This window comes from Petaurus breviceps, unplaced genomic scaffold (assembly GCF_028583685.1).
Source record: "Petaurus breviceps papuanus isolate PSGF00001 unplaced genomic scaffold, PetGlider_PUasm1.0 90556, whole genome shotgun sequence".
NCBI lineage: Eukaryota > Metazoa > Chordata > Mammalia > Diprotodontia > Petauridae > Petaurus > Petaurus breviceps.
Genome location: NW_027187273.1, coordinates 1,846,989 through 1,864,918, shown reverse-complemented (window position 1 = coordinate 1,864,918; position 17,930 = coordinate 1,846,989). Strand labels below are relative to the sequence as shown.

General features: G+C 39.4%; 1 long non-coding RNA gene across 3 annotated transcripts in view; it reads right to left on the bottom strand.

Moving 5' to 3' along the window:
• Nucleotides 1–17,626, bottom strand: part of LOC138142275 (uncharacterized) — a 151,215-nt gene extending 133,589 nt beyond the window's left edge. For all 3 annotated transcript variants that reach the window (XR_011163392.1, XR_011163391.1, XR_011163393.1), the window contains exons 1-2: nucleotides 17,535–17,626; nucleotides 17,327–17,392 (exon numbers count right to left, since the gene is read on the bottom strand). This is a non-coding gene — a long non-coding RNA (uncharacterized lncRNA). The remainder of the gene's footprint in view (nucleotides 1–17,326; nucleotides 17,393–17,534) is intronic.
• Between the last annotated feature and the right edge of the window lie 304 nt (nucleotides 17,627–17,930).

Here is a 17,930-nt window from a genome sequence, read left to right as displayed (position 1 = left end):
TGTGTGTGTGTGTGTGTGTGTGTGTGTGTGTGTGTGTGTGTGTGTGTATAATCAGGCCACTAGAAAAGTTAGCCCTGGAGATCGGGAGAGAGGTTAGGACTGAATAAATCAATCTGAGAAGCATCTGCATAGAAGTATCAGCATCTATTTTTTTCTAGAATTAAATAAAAATCTTCTGTTTAGCTCTTAAAGTTCTTAGTGAATAGTTTTAATACACATGACACTCCATCTCCCTGCCCTTACACCAGCTGCCCCCCCCCCCCTTGCTGGAATGTAGTCTCTCCTTTCCCTCACCAAAAAGAATCCTTCTCTTCTTTCAAGACATTACTCAAGCACTAACTTCTATGTAAAATCTTTCCTGATCCCCTCAGATGCTAATTGATTTTAATCCCCTTTATACTGACTTGCATTTAACGACTTCGTATTTATTCCCTTTATATTTTCCTCCATACATTTATATGTGCATTTTTGTCTCCGTGAGAAGTCAAATTCTTTTCGAGTAGGGATTATTTCATTTATTGTATTTGAAGCTTCAGTGACTGACACAATGCCTGGCATATTAATTTATTGAAAGGCGACTTCAGGGATAGTGACCCCTCAAAAAGGAAAGAAATGCTATAGACTCTTAAAAAAAAAAAAAAAAGGAAGCCATTCACAGAACCCAGCAGAGAAATACTCCTGAGACAATTTCAGGAGGGATCCGTGAAGGGAGAAAAAAAGACTTCCAGAGTTAGGAGGTATCTCTCTGCCCCCCACACATTATTTATATGGGTTTGCTTTAGATTATTTGCCAATGTATAGTTCTCTTTTGGATTCTTACTAGTGTTTATATGTGGTCATTACCAGAGATACTTAATCCAGTCCTAACTCATTTTTATCTGAGAGTAGGACGTTACCTGAGATCTACCTTCACCTGAGTGTGTCACCTTGACATATAGTATGCCCCAATTCCAAAGTCAGGTGAGACATATTTGTCTGTTTGGGAATCCCATCCCCAATATTTGTAACAGACAACCCAAACACCTTATATACAAATCCAACCTTATGTGACCAAACAAATTTATATGGGGGGAGAGGGGGCCATAGACATGAAACTCAACTAAAATTATATGAGAACCCAAGGTAGTAGTCATAGTCTGGGGGGTTGGGGGGAGGATGGCTAGGTGGCACAGTGAATAGAGCATTGACCCTGGAGTGAGGAGGACCCGAGTTCAAATCTGACCTCAGACACTTAATACTTATTAGCCATGTGACCTTGGGCAAGTCACTTAACCCCAATTGCCCAGCCTCCCCCCCTCCAAAAAGCTAAAAAAAAAAAAAGCAAAAATAGTCTTGGGGCCCCAAACCATGTCTATGAGTATGATCTTGTTGAAAGTAGTCCTATACGGTGTACTATTCCAGGATCATACTGACTAAAGAATTCATAATTCTACCTCCCCCCACACAGGAGTTGGGGGCTTTGTGGATATTGCTCCTTAAGAAGCATTGTCATCTGCTTTGCTATAACACCCTAAGAACCCTGGGACCTTGCTATATGAGTTGTAACTAAAACTTTTCATATATGTTGTCTCTCCCATTACAATATAAGCTTCTGAGAACCAGGGACTGTTTTAGTTTCCTATGTATAGACTTCTCAGCCAGAGTAGGTATTCATGTATGTGACTCTGCCATGTGCTTCAGCAGGAAATATTTCAGTGCCCCAGTTGCTGTTGTCTGTTAAATTAGAAAAATACACTCAGGATCTCTCCTTTCAGGACACATAAAAGCTCCAGTCTTATGCTTTGGCCATATACTTCTATCAACTACTCCGATGGGAAGAAAACTGTGTATGGGCACAGGTTTCATTTCTCCCTCTCTTCCTCCCCAGAACACAGATCTGCTCAGCTGAACACTGATCTGTCTGTCTTCTCAAAATCCAAGAAAGAGCTAAAGAAAGAGCAAATTGATCTATCAGTTTGTTTTTATACACCTTAAAGAGAGATGCCTTATGCAACAAAAGTCCACTTTCCTGAGTCACAACCAATCAAAAGGGCTTTAATGGGTATGGCCACATCACACAGGGAGGTAACCCTTAAATGCTTCCAAACAATATCATTACATTGAACATGGAATTCATCAAATTTATCCAACTCCTCTGATCAATCTACTTATGATTTAGTAAACAAGTAATCATTAGGATTTCTCATTTTTATTTGAGGTGCTAGGAGACCAAGAGAATGATACATAGCACTTATAGCCTATAGTAGTTTATTTCTAATCACATTTTTGGATGTTTAATCCATCTTTGAAATACTAACACCCCCTAATGAGGAATAACAGCCCTTAAAGTTCTTTTATTCAAATAAACAAACCATTAGATTGCAGTTCATCTCAGTCAGAATTTAGGAACCCATTGCTCTGGGCTTGGATTTTAGCTGGTTTCTACAGCCTCAGAAGTGACACAGTCACTGTATGAGTTATAGCATATTAAGTCTCAAGTGGTTTCATATTGAGCTCTTTTAAAATATAAAAAGTTAAGAAATATATTGGATTCTGTGAGTACACATTATGCTAACCCAAATTACACATCAGCTGTTTTTCATATACTCATGGACTTTATTAAATCAGGGATTTAAAGATGAATACATTGGTTGGAATTACATTGTCATTGTTTCAGTTACAGCTTAATCAATTTTGGGAAGGTGGGGAGGGGGATGGCTTGATAGGCTCTGATTGAGAGATAAGTGTGTTCGTTACTTTAAATTTATTTCCAAAGATTACATGTAAATCAGGCCTCCAACTGTGGAGGAACAGAATGCACACAATTCCTCTTATCAAAGCAAATCATTTTGTTTAATACTCAATGCAAAACTAGAGCCGAGTAACATTAAAGTTGCAAATTTATTCACAGGGAAGGCAGAACTCAAAGAAGTTCTCACAGAAATGGGGATTTACACAGGGTGCACATTGTTCATGTTTCCTCATCCGAGACACTGGAATAACAGTGAGATGGGGGAAGGAAAGGTAGGAGGGATGATTGTACTGGAATTACTCAAGGCCTCTCACCTTAAAATTGAATACATGCATTCTGTCCTGCTTTTGAAATGGTCTTTTCCAACAAACTCCCACACATGTAAACGGGCATGTTCATATGCACAACACACATATGTGAAGACATGTAAACATTGTATGTACAACCCAGTGAACATAAATGTGAGTGTGCCTAAACATAGAATGCTGGTGCCAAACAGGAGTTTAGGAATTATCCAGTTCAATCCTTTCTTTTAGTAGATGGAAAACTGAAGCCAATAGTGGTAAAGTAAGTTATCCCAAAGTCATATATTTACCATAGTCAGTGGTACACACTCAATTAAAACCCACATTTCCTGTTACCCAGGCCAGCCCTCTCTCTTTTGTACCATGGATTCCATGGCAGATGAACATAGACTTCTCTATGACCACCTTCTCTGATGAATGGATTAAGTAATCGGGCTGCTAATTACAAACTTCCTTTACCCAAAATGTTGGCCACACCATATGTCATTTTATCGATATATCTACCTTCCTTTGAATCTTGAAGGCTTTTCAATATTCCAGAATTAGATATATATATTTTTAATATGAAAACCTTTAGAGGGTATCATACCTGAAGTTGCTACCAACTAACACAGTTTTCCAGTGCATTATCAGCTCCTTCTGAGCAGGAAAACATTTCCTTTTTTCCTTTGTATCTCTAGCATTTAGCAGAGTTCCTAGTACATAATAAATAGCTTCTTCTTCCTCCATCCCTTCATCTCTATCCACCTTAAAACTAACATTCCTATGTCCCACTTCACTCTTCCCTCCCTTCCAATGTTCTCTCTTGAATTCCTGTACCATAATTTAAAAATTTTTAAGATCTTTTAAGATCTCTTCCTCTTGTAATCTTTCCATCTTTTGGTTCTCTACAAACCTAGCTTCCCCAGGATGATACGTTATCCCTGGTCATTCTCTCCAATACTGACTGAACCTTATCTCATATTCCCCACTTGGAGTTGGAGTTGGAATATTCCTTGAGTTTCACATTCACTCCCAGGATCTACCTTTGCTGCTATCACTTATCAACTTTTCTCCTTGATTGAGGTTCACTCTTTTTGAATTTATCATCCTATCTAGATACTTATGGCAATTACATGCCAATTTATTCTCTCTTCTTTCTTAAGAGTTCAGTTCCTGGCTCATAGTCTTTCCTATACCAACTCCTGCCCATACACTAAGGTATTTCAACATCTATACACTAACTCTTTGTTTATCAATACATTCAGCTCCCATGACCTACTCTTCCAGTTGATAACATTCTTTTTTTTTTTAAGCAATTGGGGTTAAGTAACTTGCTCAAGGTTATATGGCCAGTTATTTCTGGGTGTGGTGCTAAGTATCTGAGCCCGTATTCAATCCCAGGTCATCCCGACTCTGGGGCCAGTGCTCTTACTCGCTGTGCCACCTGGCCGCCCCAAGTTGATCACATTCTTGACCTCCAGGCCACAATACCAGTTCATGTACCCTTGATGATGCCATTACCCATGAGTGGTCCACATTCATGATGAAAAAAAAAGCCTCTGAAATCCATCTACAAGATCATAATCTCCTTTCATCCTATCTTTCCCTATTCCTTATTCTTCTTAAACCTCTTTCTTATCCCCACTCTGCCCTCCAGTACTTCCACATTTCAGTGTTCTCCCAGGCTACTACAGAGGCTCTGGCTTCATTTTTCTCCATTTCCCTATATTTCTATTTGACTTTATAGTTTGTTCTTAAACATTATTTACTATTGATTCTGCCTTGAAATTGGAGTTCAATGATTCTGAGAGTGAGACCGATAATTAAAGTAATTCTGCCTCATTTAAATCTAATTCATGTATGAGTCAAGACACCACCCATCATATGTCATTGGTCCTCTTCAAAAATGAAGGACAAAAGGGGCAGCTAGGTGGCACAGTGAATAGAGCACCGGCCCTGGAGTCAGGAGGACCTGAGCTCAAGTCTGGCCTCAGACACTTAACACCAAAGAAAAACTAGCTGTGTGACCTTGGGCAAGTCACTTGACCCCAATTGCCCTACCTCTCCCCCTCCAAAAAGCAAAAAAACAAAAACAACAAAAAAAAAAAAACGGACACAACAGTTCAGGAATCTTTTCCCTTTACTTCTTAACTGCAAAATCCAGTCTTAGATTATCATTACCATCCTACCTCACCTCCTTCTACTCAATGGTACTGAAAAGATGAAAAAAATATGCAATTTGACCATCTACATCTACCACATTTTTTAAAATATAATATCAACCTAGCTCTCATCTCAGCAAGGCAATGCTTTCACTTTCCCCAAGAGAAGCTAAGTGGTATGGAGGAAATGGATGTCTGCCTCATTTTCCTCAAATGTAAAAGGGAGATAGTAATATCATCTACCTTCCAGGGCTGTTGTGAGGATCAATTGAGATATTTATAGAGCCCTTAGCACAGTGTCTGGCACAAAGCAGATGCTTATTAAATGCTTATCTCCTTCCTTCTCAGTTGATCTATCTTATTCCTTACAGTCTCTGTTCCTATTAGCCTCTCACATAAGAACCCTACCTCACGGGTTACCAGGAAAATAGAGAAGATTCACCAACAACATGTCCCTACTCTTTACACGTCACAATCCTTTTACACTATAACCCATTCCCTTCTTCTCTAGCCCCGTTTCTCGAGTCCCAATTGAAATCCTTTCTCCTCCAAGAAGCCTTCCTTGATATCCCCCTAAAGCCGCTGCTTTTCCTGTACTGCTTATCTCAGTTTATTCTGTATATACAGCATCTGTACAGAGTTGGTTTATGCTCTTGAGCTCCCTGAGAGTAAGGGATTTGAGGGCTTTACCTTTCTTCCTATCCTCGGTACTTAGCACAGTGTTTTTCACACAGTAGGTATTTAATAGATGCTTATTGACTAGTCAAGGCTAATCTATCAATCATGTATCCTTGATCCAAGCCCCTCCCTTCCCTGGGAAAACAGGCCCAATAAAGGAAGGAAAGACCCACTCAACTGTCTTTACAATTGCAATCAGAGTCAACCCTGTTTTTGTCCCTTAAAATATCTGCCAGACACTTTGGCAGATATTCCACAGGTCATCACCCCCTTGTCTAGCACTTTGATAGAATAACAAAGTCATAGAATGTCAAAGCTAGAAGGGACCCCAGAGATTTAGAGGTTACCTCATTTTACAAGTACCAAATACCCTGAGTTCCGACGAGGGAAAGTGTTTTGCCCAGGAAAGGACTCCAGAGATCCAGATTCCCTGGGGGAGAACTACATAGACTTCACTAAAAGGTGTATTGGAAAATGTCAGGTGAACTACTTTTTACAATTGGTTTGGGATGTTCTTTCCTATTTCAGTATTGCCTACTCTCTCACAGGACCAGATAGAAACATACAAGCAGGGAACTACAACAATCTTCTCCTGGAGTGAAAGCATCTGTGTCACAGACAAATTTCCTGAGTGCAGAGAAAGGCTCTAGCCGGAGGCAGGATTTCCATGCTGCAGGGCCCCCAAACAATCTGGGCCTTTCAGTCCCACTGCATTCTAAGTGGAGCAGGGCTCTAAGTAGATTCCACAACATATTAAGATGGACAGTAAGTGATGCAAATTGAGGGAAAATAGTGCTGGAGTTTGCCTCAGCTGTCAGGCAATCAGATATGTGACCTGGTTTGCATCAATCCATGCACAGTTCCTCCATGGACATTAAAGAAAATATTGCTTTCAAAAAAGAGATACCAGAAACCTAGAGAGCTAGATGTGCAAGGAATAGGGATATGCTTTCTTAGCCCTCGTGCTTCTGTCCCTATTCCCAAAGAAGTTTGAGCCTTGGGAAAACTGGGAAGAAGGAAAAGTTGTCCGTCCTTCGATCCAGTTCTACAAACATTCCCCACTGATCTAATACATACAAGGGACTGTGCTAGACGTTGGCAAGAGACAGAGATGAGTGAAATATAACACCTGCCCTCAAGGATTTTATACTCTAGGACAGGGATTCTTAAGCTTTGTTTCACCTTTGAAATCTGGTGAAGCCTAAAACCTCCTCAGGGTGAAAAAAAAAGCATTTTTAAATAAATAAAATAAAATATACAGAAATAGAAAGAAAAATAAATTATATTTCAATAGCTATGACTTTTTAAAAAGTCTATAGATCCCAGGTGAAGAACTGATCTAGAAAAAGACCTAAAAATGTGTATACACATATCTTGAAATACAGATGTACCAAAGTAGTGCTCCCCAGCTGAAGATGCATGCATCCAGGAAGACTATGTCCATGCAAGCAACAACAGCGAGGGAGGGTGGGTTTTTTGTCAGGCACTGGGTACCTTGCTCTCCAGCCCCTCTTGTCATTTGATTTAGAAAAGATTCTGATAGCAGACAACACTATCTCTGGTGGAGGCACTGGTTCCAATGTAATGGGATAGAAGGATAAGTTGTTCCATCCACTTGTCTTCCACAATACCTGTCATATATCATAGATGCTTAATAAATGTTCACTGACTGACTGACTGATTTCCCATAAAGGGGAAAATTGGCAGAACCTAGGGCATTGAAACCTGTGGAGCTGGTAAATGGAAATTAATGCCATCTGGCTCATCCTTGCAATAGTATATGTGGAGATGAATTCATGTGTTATTTCCCCAAGAGGTCATTTACATAGAAGATATTTGGATACAGGATAATGTCTTACCCAGAGGAATGATATCTTCATTGTGGTATACCAAGCAGTGGTAATTAAACCAGCAGGTGAGATATTAGAACAGGGGACATTATCCTGGTTATGCCAGTTCAGTTCAGTCATTTTTCATTGTGTCCGACTCTTTGTGACCCCATTTGAAGTTTTCTTGACAAAGATATGGAAGTAGTCTGCCATTTCCTTCTCCAGATCATTTTACAGATGAGGAAATTGAAGCAAATAGAGTTAAGTGACAGTAACATAGCTAGTAAGTGTTTGAGGACAGATCTGAACTCAATGGAGAAGTCTTCCTGACTCCAGGTCCACCACTCTATCCACTACACTATCTAGCTGCCTGTTTAACAACAGCAATTGGTCTTAAATGTGTTTCTTTATTCCTCTAAGTTTCTTTATTTCTTTCAAAATTTCCATCAGGTTTGGGATTAAATGGAAGTGAGAGCCTGCAAATCAATTCCACTCATTCACATGAGCTACCTAAGGCTTGACTTAAAGAGTGTCATTATTTGAAACTTTTCCTATTGCAATCTTCTACTACAGATTTTAGAGTACTTCCCTTAGTTGGTTAATCCTTTCTTCTCAAAATTGGGGATGAGAAAAACAGAAAGGGGACAACTGATGCCTGGTTCAATACCCAGATTGTTAGGGGACAGAGGTGGTCAGGACTGTGGTAGTCCTTCAATATACTTGTTAGGTCACAGTTGGTAAAAGAGGTAAGTGTGTTGTAATACATAAACATTCAGTCAGTCAGTCAATTAACATGCCTTCTACAGAAGGTAGGGTTTGAGTTGAGCCTTGAAGGAAGCAAGAGAAAACAAGAGATGTAGAAGAGGAAGGAAAAGCATTCCAGGGATGGAATGCTAGTGCATTGGGGGGAAGGGAGGAAGGAAGAGCCAGTCAGAGCAGAGGCAACTGGTGGCACAGTGAATAGAGCATTGGTTTACCTCTGTTATCTCAACTGTAAGCAGGGATAATAACAACACTTACCTCTCAAGGGTATTATGAAGAACAAATGGGATAATATTTGTACAAAGTGGTTACCAGTGTCCCTGGAACATAGTGGGTGCTATAAAAATGCTTATTCCCTCTTTTCCCTCTCAGTGAAAAGACATTAAAATGCGATATATACAAAAAACTGCAAGTATGCTAGGGTGTCTGCACAGTTATTTGTTCATCCTTCATTTTTGAAGAGGACCAATTGCATCACCAGTCATGTCTTGAGATGCATGAATTGGATTTAAGTGAGGCAGAGTTGTGCAAGTTGTCAGCCTCACTCTCTCTTCCAGGGTCATTGAAGTCCAGTGACAGGACAAAAGTCAAGACAACTGGCAATGTCCTGGGATACAGGGAATTACCCTGGTGTCTTTGATGGCTGACCAAGGTCTAGGTGTACCACAGAGAGGAAAGAGGAGAAAGTGTAACAAGACCAGAAAGATAGGAAGAGTTCATGTTATAAAGAGCTATGAGAAATAAAGGAAGGAATGAAAGAATAAAGGAAGGAGGTAAGAAGGGGAGGAGGAAGTGAGGAAGGAAGAAGTTTTGCATTTTACATTAGAAGAAATAAGAAACAAATATAGTTTTTTTGAGTGAGCAGAAAGGAATGACCCAAGCAGGTTGAATGTGAACTTGAGGAAAATCGCTTTGACAGTTGAGTAAGGGTGGACTGAAATAGATAGAGATTTAAGGCAGGGACCCAATTTGAAAACTATTGAAATAGTCTAGGTGAAAGATGATGAAGGCCCATGAGAGGGTGGTGGCAACATGACTGGTAGCTATTACTAACTATCTTTTCCATCTTCTCTCTCCAAGCTCTCCAAGAGGTATCCTGTCACATAGTAGGCCCTTGATACATGTTTATTGACCAGCTGTATCTGCCCCAGCAAGGGTGCCAGCTTCCCTGTTCCCATGACACCACACTCCTGTTACCATGCCTTCCTGTTGCTTTTCCTATCTACTGGGATGCTCTCCCCTTAGCTGTCTGCCTAAACATTGCTACCTATCCCCAAGCAGAGCTCAAGGCAAATCGAACTTCATCTAGGAACACTTACCTGACAATTTCATATTACTCTCTTGCTTTTCTGAACTCCTTAAGTACTTAGAGCACATTTGATCATATGCAATCATGTGTTATAACTTAATTGCTTCATGTATGTCAGTCTCATATCCTCCAATCAGAATAGAATCAATTTATCATCAAGTATTTGTACCTACTATTTACCAGGCTCACTAATAGATGTGCTTACATTCTAGTAGAAGAGACAACAAACAAATGTTAATATATAGTTAATAAATTAAAATATATGCAATGTAGCTCAACACAAAGTAGTTTTGGGATAAGGCACTAGCATTTGGGGGAATCTGCTTAATGTAGAAGATGATGTTTAAGTTGCATCTCAAAGAAAGCAAGTGATGCTATGAAACATAGGCATGTGGAAGAGCCAGTATATAAGGTAGAGGGATGGAGGGCCAAGTATAAGGAACAGAGAGAAGGCCAATTTGGATGGATCATAGAGTTCAGGAAAGGGAGTAATATTTAGTGAGGCTACAAAGATAGATCAGGCCTTAGAAGCAAAGGACTTAAAAAGCTAAAGAGAGCTATTTACATTTCATCCTAAAGGGAATAGGAAGGAACTGGAGTTTAAAAATGAAGGGCAGTGACATATGACATGGACAAATCTGTTCTTAAGGAAAATTTAACTGTGGGATGGACTAGATTAGTAAAAGTCTAGAGGCAGGGATACCAATTAGGAGACTGTAATAATAATCTAGGCAAAAGGTGATGTGAACCCAACTTAAAGTAGTAGTGTGTAAATGGAGAAAAGAGGCTAGATGGGAAAGGTGTGAAAGTAGAAAATTCAAAATATAACATCTGACTAGATATATGACTTAAGGGAAATTGAAGGATCTATGATAAAGCCAAGTTTGCAAACCTGGGAGACTGGAAGGCTGTTGATACCTTCAACAGAAATAGGAAATTTTGGAAGGGGTGACATTTCATGGAAAAATAATGAGTTCAGTTTGGGATATGTTGAATTCAAGATGTCTCTAAGACATCCAGTTGGAAATATCCTATAAGTAATTGTTGCAGTACTCGTGCTGACAGAGGAGACAGGATTAGAAATAAATGTCTGTGAGGGATCTGTCTGGGTATGATAGTTAAAGATATGGGAGGTGATGAGCCAACAAACGACAAAGTATAGAAGGAGAAGATGAGAGTGCCTTGAACAGGACCCTCAGGAATATCTGCAGTTAGGAGGCATGATATGAATCATGAGTCAGCAAAGGAGATGGAGGAGAGGTCAGACAAGTGGGAGAAGAACGAGGAGGGAGTGTCATTAAAAAACCAAAGAGGAGAGAGTATTCAGGAGGAAAAGATATTTAACAGTGTCAAATGCAGGAGACTGAGGCAAGACAGATAAGGACTGAAAAAATACCATCAGATTTGGCAATTAAGAGATCACTGGTAACTTTGAAGAGCTCAGTTTTAGTTGAGTGATGAGGTCAGAGGCCAGATTGAGAAGAGTTGAGGAGTAAGAGGGGAAGAAGTGGCATCAACAAGTATAAACAGTTTTTTTTTCAAAGAGTGTGTTTAAAAAAATGAGGAGATATATAGGATGATAGCCTGAGAGGATGGTGGGGTATTGTGAACATTTTGGGAACGTTTGGGGGTTTTGTTGGTTTTTTTTTTGTTTTTTTTTTAAGGATAGATGAATTTTTGGCACATCTGAAGGCAGTATGTAGGAAAGAAACCAATAGATAGGCAAAGGTTGAAGATGAGAGAAAGAGGATGCTTGAAGATGCAATCAGCTGGAGAAAATGAGAGGGGAGAAGACTAAGTATACTCATGGAATCATTCCTGCTTCATCTTCAAAGGGATCCTAACATAGGAGGAGGTAAAATTTGGAAGGGGCTCTTAGAGATCATCTGGTCCAACTCCCTGTTAAATTCCCCCATTCTCAACCACACATTCTTTCAACTAATTAATTCCCTAGAAAAATAAGAGTGGAGTTTGATATTCAAAATGAGACCAGATAAGATTTGTAAGAAAGGCAATCAAAAGCACAAGAGCACAGGATAGAGACAGAGTTCAACTCTGGAGAGTTCTGAGCGATTTTCTTTGGTCTGTATGCTTCTTTTGTTTGATCTATTCAAAGAGCAAAGTTGAGAAGACACCGAAGACAAATTTCATGGCTTCAGAATTTTGCTTTGGTTCCTGTGGGGTTTAGAGGGTGGGTATTCTAAGTCCATTAAAAAAAATGATAACAGCCCACTTTTCCTGGTACCTATTCTCCTAATGCACTCCAATTTTTAAAAGAAAAACACAGAGGTGATTTTTGACATTTTCCTCCTCCAAACCATTTATCTCTATTGTCTATTTTTTCCCTGGTGATCGAATCTCGTCCTTATTAATTAGAGGTTTTGCATTAAAACTAACCAATGCATACCAAGGAGCAAAGAAAAATTAAAAGGTTAACTTGGCCCCATAGAGAAAGAATTGACAGAATAAAAAAGAGAGGAAGAAGGAGAAGGAGAGAGGGAGGAGACATTGGAAGAAAAAATAATTAGAAATAAGGGGGAAGGGGAGAAATAGAGACAGAAGGAGGAGGTTGAGAAAGAGAGCAGGAAAGGGGAGAGGAGATGAGAAGAAAAGGGAACAAGGAAAAGAAAAGGTGGGCTATAGAGTAAGACCCTGAAGTAATGGGACAGAAGACAGATACCTGGAGAGAGAGAGAAAAGGCAAGAGGGAGCTCATGCATTCACTTTTCTAATCCTCATTCAGAAACAGAAAGGAAGCAAGCAAAAAAATGATCTACAATCTGAGAATGCAAGACAAGAAGTCACAGAATGATTAATGATGCAATCAGATCTATAGAGACTTCCAGTGCTTCTGTGAAAATGAAGAGAAAATCTGAAAATGCACTCAAAAGAAGAGCAACAAATTCCAGAGTAATCCAAATATCATGTCTGCTTAGAGACTTTGATGTCCCTTTAATCAGAAGTCAAAATACACAGGTTGAGGCATTTGAGTTGGTATCTAGACAGTCTCTAATGTGGTTCACTTTGCCTTTATGAATTCTATTCTACTGATACTCAGCTCTCTGATTACCCATAAGTAGAAAACTTCTGGAGGATTATTCAGAGAAAGATATTATTAAATGAGTAAAAAGGTGTTTGGTGTGTGTGTGTGTGTGTGTGTATGAAATTGACTATACTTTTATTTGAAAGAACTGGGTTTGCATCTTCCATCTGAACCTTACTGACTGGGTGACTTAAGGTAAGTAATCCCATGACTATGTACCCCAATGTCCTTTACTCTAAAGTGTGGATAATACTTGGACTGCCAACTTCAGTCTCCACTGAAGTCCTACTCCAGGGGTGTTCTGGAGTCAGCTAGAAGTTTGGGATAGTTAAATTTTCAGTGTGAGCATTTACACTTCAGAAATGAGCAAAGGTTACAAATTAGGACTTGATTTGTTCTTTTGCTGATTGTCTAGACTCAAAAAAGTGATGGTGAAAATGTTAATAATGCAGATTAAATGTAAATGCATTTTGGAGAGCCCATTATTAAATGTTGGACAGGACACTCCTGCCTATTCTCATGCTTTTTTGTGACATAAAGTGTTTCTAATTTCTCAAAAGCTGTGTTAGAAGAACAGAAACTCTTCTAATTCCCACAAAGCTACAAAAGCTTTGAAATTGTTCTTAGTGGGGGGTGGAGCCAAGATGGTGGAGTAGAAACAGGACTCCTATGGGGCTCCTGCTTCCACCTCCTCCAATTCATGTAAAAGGGGACTCTGAACAAACTTTGGAGCTACAGAACCCACAAAATGACACAGAGAAGCTAACCTTCCACTGAGGACAGGCTGGCAGGAAGAGGCCAGCATAGTGTGTTGGGAGCTGAGTCCAGCCTCCCACTAGCCAAAGGTTTTAGCATCAGGGTGGCCACAACCAGCCACCGGCTCAAGGGACTTCAGATCACCAGCAGCTGTGGCAGTTTCCAGAATTATCAACATGTAGATGCTAAGGAAAAAGTGAGACGTCAGTGCAGTGTGGACTTTGTGAACCAGGAGTGGAGTCAGGCCTTTACCCCCTGGAGGGAGAAGTGGCTGAGGCGCTGTGGCCATGTACCATGGCTGTTTTAGAGCTCCTGGTGTGCAGATTATAGGGGGACCAAGTTACCAGTCTGAGGGGTAATCGCTCTTGATTTAACCTGCTTGGATCTAGACCGAAGTCTAGGATGGAGATCCTGGGGTGCATGACCAGTTTGTCAGAGAGTGTGGAGGCTTGAGAGAAGGCACCCAACTAATAACTCCAGCAGCTGCAAAAACCCCAGCGACTTGGGACAAGGCTCCCCCCTCTGGTACCAGAGTTCTACTATGGCAAAAAGTTCAAAATTCAAGTAATTGAGTAGTAAAATGAGCAAACTAGGGAAACAAGGCAAGCACAGATGTCCAACTTTGGATTCCTTTTTTGGGGACAAAAAGGATCAAAGCATGGAACAGGAAGAAGACAGAAAAGCCAGAACTCCTGCACAAGAAGCTTCCAAGAAAAGAATAAGCTGCTTACAGGTCATAGAGGAGCTTAAGAAGGATTTTGAAAACAAAATAAGAGAAGTGGAGGAAAAATTGGGAAGAGAAGTGAGAATGATGCAAGAAAATTATAAAATAAGAGTTAACAACCTGACTGAAGAAAATAACACCTTAAAAAATAGACTAACTCGAATGGCAAATGAGGCCCAAAAAGCCAATGAGGAGAAGAATGTCTTAAAAAGCCAAATTTGCCTGTTGGAAAAAGAATCTCAAAAGCTCACTGAAGAGAATAATTCCTTCAGAATTAGATTGGAGCAAATGGAAGCTAGTGATTTTGTGAGAAATCAAGATACTGTTAAACAGATTCAAACAAATGAAAAAAAAATAGAAGGCAAAGTGAAATATCTCATTGGGAAAACCACTGACCTGGAAAATTGATCCAGGAGAGATAATTTTAAAACTATTGGACTACCTGAAAGCCATGATCAAAAAAAAGAACCTAGAAATCATCCTTCAAGAAATTCTCAAGGAAAATTGCCCTGATGTTTTAGAACCAGAGGGCAAAACAGAGGTTGAAAGAATCCACTGATCAAATCCTGAAAAAGATCCCCAAAAGAAAATGCCTAGGAATATTATAGCTAGGTTCCAGAGCTCCCAGATGAAGGAGAAAATATTACAAGTATCCAGGAAGAAACAATTTGAATACTGTGGAAACACAATTAGTATAACACAGGATCTGGCAGCTTCTACACTGAGGGATCAAAGGGCTTGGAATATGATATTCCGAAAGTCAAAGGAGCTGAGATTAAACCAATAATCACCTACCCAGCAAAACTGAGTATCATGTTTCAGGGGAAAATATGGGCATTCAATGAAATAGAGAACTTTCAAGCATTCTTGATGAAAAAAAAAACAGAGTTGAATAGAAAATTTGACATTCAGATATAAGAAGTAAGAGAATCATGATAAGGTAAACAGGGAAAAGTAATCATAAGGAACTTATCAAAGTTGAACTACTTACATTCCTACATGGAAAAATGATAATTGTAACTTATGAAACTTTTCTCAGTATAAGAATACTTGAAGGGAATAGGAATGTGTGTATAGGGTATATGATCATATGAATACATATATATGTGTATATATGTGTACAACTATACATAGACAGAGGGCACAGGACCAGTTGAATAGGAAGGGATGATACTTAAAAGGTGAAATTAAGAGTTGAGAGAGGAATATAATGAGAGGAGATGGGGAGAGACAATGGGGTAAATTATCTCATATAGAAGAGGCAAGGGAAAACTGTTACAATGGAGGGGAAGAACAGGAAGGCAAAAGGGAATGAGTCAACCTTATTCTCAATGAATTTGGCTTAGGGAGGGAATGACATACACACTAAATAGTGTATCTCACTCTACAGGAGAGTAAGAGGGAAGGGAATAAGAGGGGGGATGATGGAGGGGAGCGCAGGTTGGGAGGGAGAGAAGTTGGAAGCACCCACTTTTGAAAAGGGACAGGACCAAAATAGAGAATAGAACAAGTGAGGAGTGTGATGGGGTAGAGGGAAATATAGTCAGTCTTTCACAATATATCCACTATGGAAATGTGTAGCATAGCTACACATGTGCAACCTATACTGAACTGCCTATCTTCCCAGTAAGGGTGGGTGACAAGGGAGGTAGGGAAAGAATCTGGAGTTCCAAGTTTTAAAATCAAATGTTTAAAAAATATATATATATTATTATTATTATTATTATTATTATTATTTTACATGTAACTGGGAAATAAGATATACTGGCACTAGGGCACAGATATCCACCATGCCCTACTGGAAAGTCAGAGGGAGAATGGGGGAAGATATAGGAGAGAGCAGATTCGGGGAGGGGATATTCAGTGAGATTGCTGTTTTGGGGTGGTGGGTAGGGAAAAAATGGGGAGAAGGTTTGTAACTCAAAATCTTGTGGAAATGAATGATGTAAACTAAAAAAAAAAACACACACACACAAACACACACAAAAGAAATTGTCCTTAGTGATAGATTGTGTGTCTGGTCATTACAGACCAGCCTAGTCTGTTTGTAGAGACTCATCAACAGAAATTTGGTCACTAAGTAATGTTTTTGTTTTTGTTTTTCAGCCACAGAAACTCATAGAGACAAACCACCACGAAGTTGCTATCCATGTCACTGAAAGAAAAATGTACTTAGTTGATGAAATCATAGAGCTTTTGAATCACTAAATCCACACAGAGAAAAATACAAAAAGGCAGGATAGAGTCAGATTTGGGAGGGCCTTGGAAGCCAGGAAATGTATTTTGGACTTTATCCTATCAACAATGAACAGGTAAGATAATGACACAATAAAACTGGGGGAAAGACTAACCTAAATCATAGTACTATTGATGATAGGACAGTAGTATAATCTTTCCAGGAAATCTGGTACAGTTGTAGAACAAAGAAGGTCTTCTGCACAAAAGATATCCAGAAGGGTCCCTCTAAAACTTTGCAGACAGTTCTGTCACTGGAAATGTCTCCTCACCCTGAATCCCAGGGCCAAGGCTTCCATTCCACACTAGAGTTACGGCTTTAGAGCAAAAAATAACCTTATTTAGGTGTCTGAAATTTTTTTATTATTTCCATATCTATTTTTCAATATGATTGGCTTCCATTATTATCTTATATATTTTATTTTATGCATTTAAGAACAATGACCTGAGAAGGAATCCATAGACTTTACCAGACTGCTAAAAGGGCCCATGTAGCAGTTTGCTGATAACTGTTTACCAATTAGCTCTTTGGGAAAAACAAAAGCATATAGGATATATTTTAAGCTTAATCTGCATTATCACTTTTTAAAATTTAGACAAGCAACAAAACAATCAATCAAGCCCTTATTTTTTACCTTTCCCAAATTTCTGAGTAAATGCTCTCAATGTAAATCTAATCATTGGTTCCCCTCAGTCAATTCAAGTTGACTCTAGCACACTCTTAGGTCCATGAACCACACACAAAATGGTTAACAAAATAGACTATTATTTAGGGAAATAGATATGTAGAAGGAGTGAGATGATTACCTACCATTCATTAGAAATGAGAATTCCATAGGAGAGGTGGCATGAAGGACATCATCAAAGTAGACTAGCACTGGAAAAAAGAAAAAAAATGTCAATCAAGTACCAAAAGCCAGGTATCACTAACAGATAGCTAGCTTGAAGGAACCAAAGAACCAATAGATGGAGAAAACAACAGTCAAGAAAGTATTATAGAATTAAAAATGTGAAGGGACCTTGGAAGTCATATAGTGCAACAGCCTTACAGATGAGAAAACCAGAAACCAGATGATCAGCCCAAAGTCATATAGGGAGAAAGTCCAAGAGTGGGGAAACTCACACCCTAGTCCTCTTCCTCCAAATTCAGTTCTCTTCCCATTACATCATCCGTCTTGTGGACCTCACAACAACAATAGCATCTCAGAGTTGGAAAAGACCTTAAAGGTCATTTGGTCCAACCTCCCAGCTAGTATAAGAATACCCTCCATAGCATCTCTGACAGACAAAAAGGCCACCCAGCACAGAAAAGTCTTTAGTCAATCATAGCCTTTAAGAGCTCACTGGAAGCAGAGCTCTGTACTATAATCTCTATCCATCTCCCAAGACATTAGGTGAATGTGTGTGGTATTGTG